A 14,152-nucleotide genomic window follows, 5' to 3' on the forward strand; every position below is an offset into this window, starting at 1 on the left:
ACGCCCATACTGCCGCGTGCACTACGCTCATCATTACTCGCACGTTACCAAGGAAGCAGTCGCCTCATATCAATATTGCGTGGACTGCGGACATCATAGCACCTGGAGATTGCTCAGGCGTTACTTGCATTAGTTACTCCTATAATGTATTCCTTCCGTTATGCTCCTGGGCCCACATGTCGAGGCTCAGCATCCTTGTATGTGCCTCCCTTGAGCTATAAAAGGGAAGGCACACAACGTTACAAGACAAGCTCTCTCAAACTCAATACAACACATAGACAGTGGAGTAGGGTATTACGCTCCGGTGGCCTGAACCACTCTAAATCCTCGTGTTCCTCGACCATCTAGCAGACAGGCAAAACGCTTAGGCCCCTCCTCATCTTAGGATTTAGGGCCGGTGCGTTCCACCACCCGGCCGGAGATTTTCCTCTCCGACATTTGGCGCGCCAGGTAGGGGGCTTGGCATTAGGTTTTCGCCTATTTTCCTGTTCAACACAATGGTCCAGATCATCGAGCACAGCGCCATGACTCCTAAGGATTTCCTGATGGAGGAAGAGGCAGTGTCTTCCATGCCACGGGCCTCCAACCACCCTACGCCTGGAGCTGCAGCTGTGCGCGCTGCACAACAGCACACGCCTCCACAGACATCCCGAGCTCCATCAAGGGCTGCTCCTGGGGCGTTGTCTGCAGCAAGGGAGTTGCTGTGTCACCCTCCGAGTTCCACGGCTTCGCCGGGAGCCATGAAGCAGTGGTGTGACGATGTCTATTGTCTCCTTGGCATGGCGCATTCTGGCTCGGCCAGGTCCAGGCCTCGGTCATTCCGGCGTCAAAGCAAGGCGGCGGCGTCCGTGCGCTCACCCTCAGTGAGGGGTGCACAGACTGACGACCTACGGGCAGAACTCAACCACAGGCGTGCGGGCGAGGACGCTCGAATCTCTCTAGAGAGGGCGCGGGAGCGCCGACAAAACTTCGAGGGTCGCGAAGATGCTCGAGTCTCTCTAGAGAGAGCGCGTGAGCGCCGGCAAAACATCGAGGGTCGCAGCCTCGATCAAGACTTCGCTGCGGTCGCACCGCAAACTCCAGTGGGTGCTCGGATCCAGGCGGGTGTCCCATTGGCTGGCGTGGGCTGCGCCGCACTGGCGGATCATCTCCGTGTGGTGACTTGGCCATCCAAGTTCCGGCCACACCTGCCGGAAAAGTACGACGGTACGTCAAACCCGTCGAAATTCTTGCAGGTATATGTCACCGCTATTACGGCAGCAGGTGGAGATATTGTTGTAATGGCAACATATTTCCATGTAGCCTTGTCTGGGCCAGCCCGGACCTGGCTCATGAACCTCACCCCGGGATCGATCTACTCCTGGGAAGAGCTCTGCGCGTGGTTCACAGTGAACTTCGCCAGTGCTTATCAGCAGCATGGCGTGGAGGCTCACCTCCATGCAGTGAGGCAGGAACCCGGAGAAACTCTCCGAGCTTTAATCTCCCACTTCACCAAGGTATGAGGGACTCTACCTCGTATTTCGGATGCTTCCAACATCACCGCTTTCCGCCAGGGGTGCGTGATGAGAAGATGCTGGAGAAGTTGGCCACGCATGACATGGAAACTGTCACCACGCTCTTCGCTCTGGCTGACAAGTGTGCCAGAGCTGCCGAGGGCCGTGCATGGCACTCGGCACCACAGACCGGAGTTTCCTAGACGGGTGGCTCGGGTACCGTCACTCAGGATGGCAAAAAGAAAAAGAAGAAGAACCGCGGCCACGAGAGGCCACAGTCTGCTGCTCCGGTCGTCGCAACTGCGACTGGGGGCCGGAACGAGCGCAACAAGCGCCCATGGCCACAGAGAGGCAACAGCGGCTCATGCCCTGTGCACCCCAACAGTCGCCACAGCGCCTCGGAGTGCCGCGAGATCATCAAGCTCACGAAGCGCGTCAGCGAGCGGCGCGAGCAGACTTCAAAAGGATGGCTCCCCACCTCGTCGCTGGCCTAGCAAGGTGAGGGTCGACGACGGTGATGTGGCCGCGGGAGAACGGGACCTCAGGTATCAGTCCCCCGAGCAGGTCCTCAAGGACATCCTCACTGGAGACTCTGACTCCGGTGATGATAACGACCGCCACAAGAAGTTGTATGTGATGTACGGTGGAAGCTGGAAACTCACCTCGCGCAGGAACGTGAAGTCCCTGCGCCGCGAGGTCGTGTCGGCAACCCCAGGGGTCCCGAGGGCAGCCCCACAATAGCGGTGGCGAAGCACAACAATCTCCTTTGGGGCATCTGACTGCCCCGAGAACATGGCAGGCGTCGGCATACTGCTGCTCATCACCGCCCCTGTCATTGCCAACATCAAGCTGCATCATGTTCTGATCGACGGTGGGGCTGGGCTCAACGTCATCAGCCACGCTGTGTTCAGGCAGCTGCAGATCCCAGGGTCCCGACTGGGACCCTCTTGTCCATTCTCCGGAGTGGGTGCTCAACCGGTGTATCCCCTTGGGAGCATCACGCTCCCGGTTACATTCGGGGCAGAGGAAAACTTCCGCACAGAGAACGTCCAGTTCGACGTTGCGGAGGTTAACCTCCTGTTCAATGCCATCATTGGCAGGCCGGCCCTGTACCGGTTCATGGCCATTGCCCATTACGGGTATATGTTCCTCAAGATAGCATCTCCAGCCGGGGTCCTCACCGTGTGGGGCGACCGCGTCGCTGCGCTTGCGGCTGTGGAGAAGCTGCATGCCCTGGCGGTAGAAACTGCTCGCCCGAACGACGGAGGGAGGGACCCCTCGACCTCTGGTACCAAGGCGCCTACCAAGGTGCCAAAGGTGCGGCCATCCGGAGCCGACGACGTCCCCGTCAAGGCCATCCGGCTCATTGCGGATTCCCTCTAGACCACTCGCATTGCGGGTGATCTGGAGGAAAAATAGGAACTCGCGCTCATCGCCTTCCTCCAGGAAAATGCAGACATGTCCGCATGGGAGCCGTCGCAGATGCCTAGGATCCCCAGGGTGGTGATCGAGCACCATCTGAAGATCCACCCTGACGCTAAACCGGTGAGTCAGAAGCCTCGGAAACAGTCCGTTGAGCGGTAGGACTTCATCCCTAAGGAGGTCCAGAAGATGCTAGACGCTGGCTTCATCGAAGAGGTTCATCACCCAGTGTGGCTAGCCAATCCAGTCATTGTCCCAAAGGCAAACGGGAAGCTTTGGATGTGTATCGACTACACCAGCCTTAATAAAGCTTGTCCCAAGGACCCGTATCCACTTCCACGTATAGATCAAATCATGGATTCTACCTCCGGGTGCGACCACTTGTCCTTCTTAGATGCTTATTCTGGTTTCCATCAAATCCAGATGTCTAGGGAATGCTTTTATAACAATGGATGTGCTTTACTGCTATGTCGTAATGCCTTACGGTCTGAAAAACGCCTTGCCGACATTTGTGCGGGCGATGAGTAAGACTTTCGGGGACTTGATTAGGGACAAGGTGGAAGTGTACGTCGATGACATCGTAGTCAAGACTAAGAGAGGGTCGACCCTAGTGGAAGAATTAACCCTGGTCTTTAACAAGCTGCGGGCAACACGCACAAAACTGAACCCGGACAAGTGTGTCTTTGGTGTCTCCGCAGGGAAGTTGCTGGGGTTCCTGGTTTCACACCGGGGCATTGAAGCAAACCCGGAGAAGATCAAAGAGATTGAGGCGATAAGGCCTCCGGCCCGTATCAAGGACGTCCAAAAGCTTACGGGGTCATTAGCCGCCCTTAGCCGATTCATTTCAAGGTTGGATGAGAGGGCGCTGCCCTTCTTCAAGCTGTTGCGGAAGTCCGATCCATTATCCTGGACCGAAGAGGTGGAACAAGCCTTTCAAGAGTTGAAGCAGCACATGGTGTCCCTACCAATACTGGTAGCTCCAGAACCTGGGGAGCCGTTGTATTTATACATCGCGGCGGCTGCAGAAGCGGTGAGCATGGTGCTGGTCGTCGAAAGGACGGCACAATAAGGCCAGGAACCTGAGGGCTCGAGACCGGCTACAGGGGTCCGGACCGTTTAGAGGCCGGTCTACTACGTCAGCGAGGTCCTCCATGAAGCAAAGGCCAGGTACCTTGAGACGCACAAACTTCTCTATGTTGTGCTTGTTGCGTCCAGGAAGCTGCGCCACTATTTCCAGGCACACAGGGTCGTGGTGGTGACCTCCTTTCCGTTAAGGGCCATCTTCCACAACTCTAATGCCACAGGCAACATCGCCAAGTGGGCCGCGGAGCTCGCTGAGTTCCAGCTGGACTTCTAGCCTCGCCACGCTGTCAAGAGCCAGGTCCTGGCTGACTTCATCGTGGAGTGGACACCTCCCACGAGCGCCCTTGGGGGTCTGGATCCCGATTCGGATCCCACATCTACAGAGCCCAAGGGTCCGGTCTTCACCGAGCCCCACTGGACACTCTTCTTCAACGGATTCGCCCGTCAGCAGGATGGTGGAGCCGGAGTGGTCCTCATCAACCCAAGCGGACATCAAGTGAAGTACATGATGCACCTTGAGTTCAAGGCCACCAACAACATGGCGGAGTACGAAGCACTGATCTTCGGCTTGTCGGCGGCCCTATCCCTAGGGATCCACCAGCTCCTCATGAAGGGGGACTCCTAGCTGATCATCAAGCAGGTCCGCGGGGAATGTAGCTGCAACGAGCCCAGGCTCGCAGCTTACCTCCTCCACATAAGGAAGCTGGAAAAAGACTTCACGGCCCTGGAACTGCAACACGTTCCTCGGGCTGACAACTCGGCGGCAGATGAACTCTCGAAGAGGGTATCAACTTGGGCACCCGCACCGAAGGGCGTCTTCGAAAGACGGCTGCTGAGACCTGAAAGGGAAATGTGCCCTTGGGCCATTTCTATATTGTTTTGGTGATTAAGTGCCCAACACATACTCTCTTAGTGTTAAATTGTGCCAAAGATTGAAAAAGTGCAAATCATGTAACAAGGTACCTTTATAGACTTAGTACATTGATTAGGATACTAATGTATTGTGTCTAAGTGCTAGAAACAGGAGAAAATAAATCGGAAAAGAGTTGGTTGTGTATAGCCAACTGCTGCTCGTTTGGGTGCACCGGACTGTCCGGTGGTGCACCGGACAGTGTCCGGTATGCCAGACGAGTCCAAGGTGAACCGGCCGCTCTCGAGACTCGACGGCGGCGTATGGCTATAATTCATCGGACTGTCCGGTGAGCCAACGGCCACCAGCGCAACGGTCGGCCACGTAATCCGCGGGCGACGCGTGGCCCGCTCCAACGGTCGGCTGGGGGCACCGGACTGTCCGGTGTGCACCGGACAGTGTCCGGTGCGCCAAATAGCCCGGAGTTGCAATGGTCGGCTGCGCCAATTTAGGAAGGAGATCCGCACCGGACATGCTACAGTGATTGTCCAGTGGTGCATCGGACTGTCCGGTGCGCCACCCGATAGAAGGCAAGAATTGCCTTCCTTGTTGGCTTCCAACGGCTCCTAGCTGCCTTGGGGCTATAAAAGGGATCCCTAGGCGCATGGAGGAGTAACTCAAGCATTCACTATTCAATTCTAAGTCTCCACACTCCGTCTCCACGCATTTGATCGATCGTGTTAGTGATTTGAGCTCCGTTCTAGCTGTGAACTCTCTGTGCTTCATTTGAGCTCAAGTCTTGGCTTGTGTGCGTGCGTTGTGCTACGGATTTGTGTGTGTTGCTCCCAACCTTACTCTTGTGTTTACATTGTGATCTTTGTTGTAAGGGCGAGAGGCTCCAACTTGTGGAGATTCCTCGCAAACGGGAAAAGATATAAGCGAAGAAAAGCCATGGTATTCAAGTTGATCATTGGATCACTTGAAAGGGGTTCATCCATTGGGATGCCACAACGTGGAAGTAGGCAAGTGTTATACTTGGCCGAACCACGGGATAAATCACCGTGTCTCTTCTGTTGTCTTTCTTTGTGATTCGCAAGAGCTCCCCTATAGCCACTCGGTTCTTTTGAGCACTAACATCTTTATAACCAAGTTTTGTGGCTATTAGTTGTTGAATTTTACAGGATCACCTATTCACCCCCCCCCCCCTCTAGGTGCTCTCAATTGGTATCAGAGCCGTTCTCTTCACGTAAGGGACTAATCGCCCGAAGAGATGGATCCTAAGGGAAAGGGGATGGTGGTCAACGACAAGGAGGAGTCCTTCCTCAATGAGCCTAGAGATGACAAGCCCACTGACTCTGGATCAAGTCACAAGAAGAAGGACGGGAATAAGAAGAGGCGCATCAAGAAGATCGTCTACTACGACAGCGACGAATCTTCTTCTTCACCAAGAGACGATGACGACGAGAAAAAGAAACCGGTTAATTCAAATTATTCATTTGATTATTCTCGTATTCCTTTTAACTCCAATGCTCATTTGCTTTCAATTCCTCTTAGTAAACCTCCACACTTTGATGGAGATGACTACTCTTTTTGGAGTCACAAAATGCGTAGTCATTTATTCTCTCTCCATCCTAGTATTTGGGAGATAGTCGAAAATGGAAAGCAATTTGATAGTACGAATAACCCTGTATTTATTAACGAGCAAATTCATAAGAATGCACAAGCTACCACTGTTTTGCTAGCTTCGTTGTGCAGGGATGAATACAAAAAGGTGAGCGGCTTGGACAACGCCAAGCAAATTTGGGATACCCTCAAGATCTCTCATGAGGGTAATGATGCCACCATGATCACCAAGATGGAGTTGGTGGAAGGCAAGCTGGGGAGGTTCGCAATGATCAGGGGAGAAGAGCCAACACAAATGTACAATAGGCTCAAAACCCTGGTCAACAAGATTAGGAGTTATGGGAGCACAAGATGGACGGACCACGACGTCGTCCGACTTATGCTAAGGTCATTCACGGTAATTGACCCCCATCTTGTTAACCTAATTCGTGAGAATCCCAGGTACACCAAGATGACGCCCGAAGAGATTCTTGGAAAATTTGTGAGCGGGCGCATGATGGTGAAGGAGGCCCGATATGTGGACGACGCTCTAAATGGTCCACTCCCCATCCACGAGCCTCAAATTATTGCCCTCAAGGCAACCAGCAGCAGGAGACGCTACCAAACAAGGTGGCACAAGTGGAGGCCGCTGGCCTCAACAAAGATGAGATGACGCTTATCATCAAGCGCTTCAAGACCGCATTGAAGGGACGCAAGGAATATTCCAACAAGAACAAAGCAAGGGGAAAGCGCTCCTGCTTCAAATGCGGTAAGACTAGTCATTTTATTGCTCAATGCCCCGATAATGAAAATGACCAGGGAGAAGAAAGACACGGGAAGAGGGAGAAGAAGAAGGCCTACAAGAAGGCGAAGGGCGAGGCGCACCTTGGCAAAGAATGGGATTCGGATTGCTCTTCTTTCGACTCCGACGACGAAGGACTTGCTGCCTTAGCCTTCAACAAGTCCTCTCTCTTCCCCAACGAACGCCACACTTGCCTCATGGCAAAGGAGAAAAAGGTAAGCGTTCGAGAAACCCCTAAGTATACTACTTCAAGCGATGATGATTCTAGTGATGATGAAGTAGACTATTCTAGTTTATTCAAAGGCTTAGATAGAGCAAAGGTAGAAAAGATCAATGAATTAATTGATGCTCTAAATGAAAAAGATAGACTACTAGAGAGGCAAGAGGACATTTTGTATGAGGAACATGACAAATTTGTTAGTGTTCAAAAGTCTCTTGCCTTAGAAATTAAGAGGAATGAATTACTATCTTCTGAGTTATCTACTTGCAATGAATCTATTTCTAGTTTAAAAGCTTTGAATGATGATTTAAGTGCTAAGCTAGAAGTAGCTAATAAATCAAGCTCATGTGTAGAACATGTTGTAATTTGCAATAGATGCAAGGATTTTAATATCAATGCTTGTGATGAACATCTTGCCTCTATTGCTAAATTAAATGATGAGGTGGCAAGTCTTAATGCTCAACTTAAGACTTGCAAGATTGATTTTGATAAACTAAAATTTGCTAGGGATGCCTACACTATTGGTAGACACCCCTCTATTAAGGATGGACTTGGCTTTTGAAAGGAAGCCAAGAACTTAACAAGCCAAAGGGCTCCCATTTCCAACAAGGAGGAAGGGAAGGCCCCTATGGCTAGTAGTGTTCAAAAGAATCATGCTTTCATGTATAACAAGAAAATTGTTAGTCATAATAAGAGGTATGATTATGATGTTTATGATTCACATGCTATGTTTGCTTCAAGTTCTAATAGTAGGCCTAGGAGAAATTTTGTGTCTCATGCTCCTAGGAAAAGTAATATTGTGAATCATGTGCCTAGAAGAGTGTGTGATAAACTTTCTACAATTTACCATGCTTGCAACACTTCATTTGCACTAGTATGTAAAAATGAAAAAGTAGTTGCTAGAAAATTGGGATCCAAATGCAAAGGAGACAAGGCTTGCATTTGGGTATCAAAAGTTATTGTAACTAACCTTGTAGGACCCAACAAGAGTTGGGTACCTAAAACCCAAGCGTAAATTGTCTTGCAGGTTTATGCATCCGGGGGCTCAAGGAGGATTATCGACAGCGGATGCACAAACCACATGATGGGGGAGAAGAAGATGTTCACCTCCTACGTCAAGAACAAGGATTCCCAGGATACGATTATCTTTGGAGATGGGAACCAAGTCAAGGTCAAAGGCTTGGGCAAGATGGCTATCACAAATGAGCACTCTATTTCTAATATATTTTTAGTAGAGTCGTTAGGCTATAATCTCCTGTCGGTTAGTCAATTGTGCCACATGGCCTACAATTGTTTGTTTACAAATGTTGATGTATCTGTCATTAGAAGGAGTGATGGTTCATTAGCGTTTAAGGGTGTACTAGATGGCAAACTCTACTTAGTTGATTTTTCGAAAGAGGAGGCCGATCTAGATGCATGCTTAATCGCTAAGACTAGTATGGGTTGGCTGTGGCATCGCCGTCTAGCACATGTTGGGATGAAGAACCTTCACAAACTTCTAAAGGGGGAGCATGTGTTAGGACTAACCAATGTCTGCTTCGAAAAAGATAGACCTTGTGCAGCTTGTCAGGCAGGAAAACAGGTGGGAAGCACTCATCACAACAAGAATGTGATGACAACATCAAGACCACTGGAGCTACTACATATGGACCTCTTCGGACCCGTCGCCTACCTTAGCATCGGGGGAAGTAAGTATGGTCTTGTTATTGTTGATGATTTTTCCCGCTTCACTTGGGTGTTCTTGCAGGATAAATCAGAAACCCAAGGGACCCTTAAGCGCTTTTTAAGGCGGGCTCAAAATGAATTTGAGCTCAAGGTGAAAAAGATTAGAAGCGACAATGGGTCCGAGTTCAAGAATCTGCAAGTGGAGGAGTACCTTGAGGAGGAAGGCACCAAGCACGAGTTCTCCGCTCCCTACACACCACAGCAAAATGGTGTGGTAGAGAGGAAGAACAGGACGCTTATCGACATGGCAAGAACGATGCTTGGAGAGTTCAAGACGCCTGAGCGGTTTTGGTCGGAAGCTGTGAACACAGCTTGCCACGCCATAAACCGGCTCTACCTTCATCGCCTCCTCGAGAAGACCTCGTATGAACTTCTTACCGGTAACAAACCCAACGTATCATACTTTCGTGTATTTGGGAGCAAATGTTACATTCTAGTGAAGAAAGGTAGAAATTCTAAATTTGCTCCCAAAGCTGTAGAAGGGTTTTTACTAGGTTATGACTCAAATACAAAGGCGTATAGAGTCTTCAACAAATCATCGGGTTTGGTTGAAGTCTCTAGCGACGTTGTATTTGATGAGACTAATGGCTCTCCAAGAGAGCAAGTTGATCTTGATGATATAGATGAAGATGATGTTCCGACAGCCGCAATACACACCATGGCGATTGGAGATGTGCTACCACAGGAACAACAAGAGCAAGATCAACCTTCTTCCTCAACGATGGTGCACCCCCCAACTCAAGATGATGAAAAGGTTCATCAAGAAGAGGCGTGTGATCAAGGGGGAGCATAAGAAGAATCAGCTATGGAGGAAGAAGCACCACAGGCCCCTCCAACTCAAGTCCGAGCGACGATTCAAAGGAATCACCCCGTTGATCAGATTTTGGGTGACATAAACAAGGGAGTAACTACTCGCTCACGATTAGCTAATTTTTGTGAGCATTACTCGTTTGTCTCTTCTATTGAGCCTTTCGGGTAGAAGAGGCCTTGCAAGATCCGGACTGGGTGTTGGCCATGCAGGAGGAGCTCAACAACTTCAAGCAAAATGAAGTTTGGAGCCTGGTGCCACGTCCAAAGCAAAACGTTGTGGGAACCAAGTGGGTGTTCCGCAACAACCAAGACGAGCATGGGGTGGTGACAAGAAACAAGGCTCGACTTGTGGCAAAAGGTTATGCCCAAGTCGCAGGTTTGGATTTTGAGGAGACTTTTGCTCCTGTGGCTAGGCTAGAGTCTATTCGCATTTTGTTAGCCTATGCCGCTCACCACTCTTTCAGGTTGTTTCAAATGGACGTGAAGAGCACTTTCCTCAATGGGCCAATCAAGGAGGAGGTGTACGTGGAACAACCCCCTGGCTTTGAGGATGACAGGTATCCCAACCACGTTTTTAAGCTCTCTAAGGCGCTCTATGGACTTAAGCAAGCCCCAAGAGCATGGTATGAATGCCTTAGAGATTTCTTAATTGCCAATGCTTTCAAGGTTGGGAAAGCCGATCCCACTCTTTTCACTAAGACTTGTGACGGTGACCTTTTTGTGTGCCAAATTTATGTCGATGACATAATATTTGGTTCTACTAACCAAAGTCTTGTGAGGAGTTTAGCAGGGTGATGACACAGAAATTTGAGATGTCAATGATGGGCGAGTTGAACTACTTCCTTGGATTCCAAGTTAAGTAACTTAAGGATGGCACCTTCATCTCCCAAACGAAGTACACTCAAGATCTTCTCAAGCGATTTGGGATGAAGGACGCCAAGCCCGCGAAGACGCCAATGGGAACCGACGGACATGTCAACCTCAACAAAGGAGGTAAGTCTGTTGATCAAAAGGCATATCGGTCTATGATAGGTTCTTTGCTTTATTTATGTGCTAGTAGACCGGATATTATGCTTAGCGTATGCATGTGTGCTAGATTTCAATTTGATCCAAGGGAGTGTCACCTTGTGGCTGTTAAGCAAATTCTTAGGTATTTAGTTGCTACGCCTTGCTTCGGGATCTAGTATCCAAAGGGGTCTACCTTTGACTTGATTGGATATTCAGACTCCGATTATGCCGGGTGCAAGGTTGATAGGAAGAGTACATCAGGGACGTGCCAATTCCTAGGAAGGTCCCTGGTGTCTTGGAGTTCTAAGAAACAAACCTCTGTTGCCCTATCCACCGCTGAGGCCGAGTATGTTGCCACAGGTTAGTGTTGCGCGCAACTACTTTGGATGAGGCAAACCCTCCGGGACTTTGGCTACAATCTGAGCAAAGTCCCACTCCTATGTGACAATGAGAGTGCAATCCGCATGGCGGATAATCCTGTTGAACACAGCCGCACTAAGCACATAGACATCCGGCATCACTTTTTGAGAGACTACCAGCAAAAGGGAGATATCGAAGTGTTCTATATTAGCACCGAGAACCAGCTAGCCGATATATTTACCAAGCCTTTAGATGAGAAAACCTTTTGCAGGCTGCGTAGTAAGCTAAATGTCTTAGATTCGCGTAACTTGGATTGATTTATAGCATACATGTGTTTTATGCCTTTGATCAAGTTACTTTATGCATTTATGAGATTTGTTGTTTATGTATGGTGCTCAAGTTGTGCAAGGGATCCCCGGACCTCACAAGTCCATGTGTGAATGATGCACATATTTAGGGGGAGAAGTGCTACAACTTGACCCTTTGAGACTAACCTTTGTGTTTGAGTTTACTTGATGTAGTCTCAAAGGTGAATTGAAAGGGAAAGGTGAACTTGGACCATGCAAAGACTTCCACTGCACTCCGGTATTAGTGTACTAACCTCCAAGTTCATTCTTAAGCTCCTATTGCCTTTTTGCTCTTAATTGACATTTTTGGTGAGGCAATGGGGTTAAAGGGCCAATAATGATCCCGTTTTGGTGCTTAATGCCAAAGGGGGAGAAATTAAGGCCAAAGCAAATGGATCAGCTACCACTTGAGAATTTTGAAAATAGTAGAGTTAGAACTTTTGATTTGTCAAAATACTCTTATTGTCAAATTTTGGTCTCTTATGGGGAGAATTTATGATTATGGAAAAAGGGGGAGTTTTTGGATCTTGATCATTTTCACTCTTGGATTATGTCTCTTAATGCCCAAACAAGTGAGTTTGACTTAGAGATAGGAAAATGAATTTGATTTGCAAAAATAAACCAAGTGGTGGCAAAGAATGATCCAAATATGCCAAATTTGAGTCAAAAACAATTTGGTCTTCAATTTGAATCAATGTTGCATGTTTTGCATTTTCCTTTTGATGTGTTGGCATAAATCACCAAAAAGGGGAGATTGAAAGGGAAATGTGCCCTTGGGCCATTTCGATATTGTTTTGGTGATTAAGTGCCCAACACATACTCTTAGTGTTAAATTGTGCCAAAGATTGAAAAAGTGCAAGTCATGTAACAAGGTACGTTTCTATACTTAGTACATTGATTTGGATACTAAGTATTGTGTGTAAGTGCTAGAAACAGGAGAAAATAAATCGGAAAAGAGTTGGTTGTGTACAGCCAACTGCTGCTCGGTCTGGGTGCACCGGACAGTGTCCGGTGCGCCAGACGAGTCCAAGGTGAACCGGCCGCTCTCGGGACTCGACGGCGGCGTATGGCTATAATTCACCGGACTGTCCGGTGGTGCACCGGACTGTCCGGTGAGCCAACGGCCGCCAGCGCAACGGTCGGCCACGCAATCCGCGGGCGACGCGTGCCCCGCTCCAACGGTCGGCTGGGGGCAACAGACTGCCCGGTGTGCATCGGACAGTGTCTGGTGCACCAAACGGCCCGGAGTTGCAATGGTCCGCTGCACCAATTTAGGAAGGAGATCCGCACCGGACATGCTACAGTGATTGTCTGGTGGTGCACCGGACTGTCCGGTGCGCCACCCGACAGAAGGCAAGAATTGCCTTCCTTGTTGGCTTCCAACAGATCCTAGCTGCCTTGGGGCTATAAAAGGGACCCCTAGGCGCATGGAGTAACCCAAGCATTCACTAAGCAATTCTAAGTCTCCACACTCCGTCTCCACGCATTTGATCGATCGTGTTAGTGATTTGAGCTCCGTTCTAGCTGTGAACTCTCTATGCTTCATTTGAGCTCAAGTCTTGGCTTGTGTGCGTGCGTTGTGCTGCGGATTTGTGTGTGTTGCTCCCAACCGTACTCTTGTGTTTACATTGTGATCTTTGTTGTAAGGGCGAGAGGCTCCAACTTGTGGAGATTCCTCGCAAACGGGAAAAGATATAAGCGAAGAAAAGTCGTGGTATTCAAGTTGATCATTGGATCACTTGAAAGGGGTTGAGTGCAACCCTCGTCCATTGGGACGCCACAACGTGGAAGTAGGCAAGTGTTATACTTGGCCGAACCACGGGATAAATCACCGTGTCTCTTGTGTTGTCTTTCTTTGTGATTCGCAAGAGCTTCCCTTTAGTCACTCGGTTCTTTTGAGCACTAACATCTTTATAACCAAGTTTTGTGGCTATTAGTTGTTGAATTTTACAGGATCACCTATTCACCCCCCCCCTCTAGGTGCTCTCAAGACCCACCGCCCAGCCTGTCGAACTGGGCGAAGGGGCGAGACTAGCACCTCGCAGCTAGCGGTCCCGGTGGCGTCCCATCCACAGAACCCACCGAAGACTGTGTGTGCTATAGGAGGTCCTGCCAACCTCTTAGCACCATAGCCAATAGCTCAGAGTGGTCCCAGTGCATGGATCTCTGAGATCTGGGACTACCTAAAGGGAAATATCCTTCCTGAAGATCATGTGTCCGCAGAGCGCATAGTGCGATTAGCTAAACGATACACGATGGTGGAAGGGGATCTCTACCGCCATGGCGACAACGGCATTCTCATGAGGTGCATCACCCAGGAGGAGGTCCATGAGCTACTCGTGGAGATCCATGGAGGTGAGTGCGAAAGTCATTCTTCATCCCGCACGTTGGTCGGTAAGGCCTTCCGGCATGGCTTCTACTGGCCAACTA

Source organism: Zea mays, chromosome 5, assembly GCF_902167145.1.
Source record: "Zea mays cultivar B73 chromosome 5, Zm-B73-REFERENCE-NAM-5.0, whole genome shotgun sequence".
Lineage (NCBI taxonomy): Eukaryota > Viridiplantae > Streptophyta > Magnoliopsida > Poales > Poaceae > Zea > Zea mays.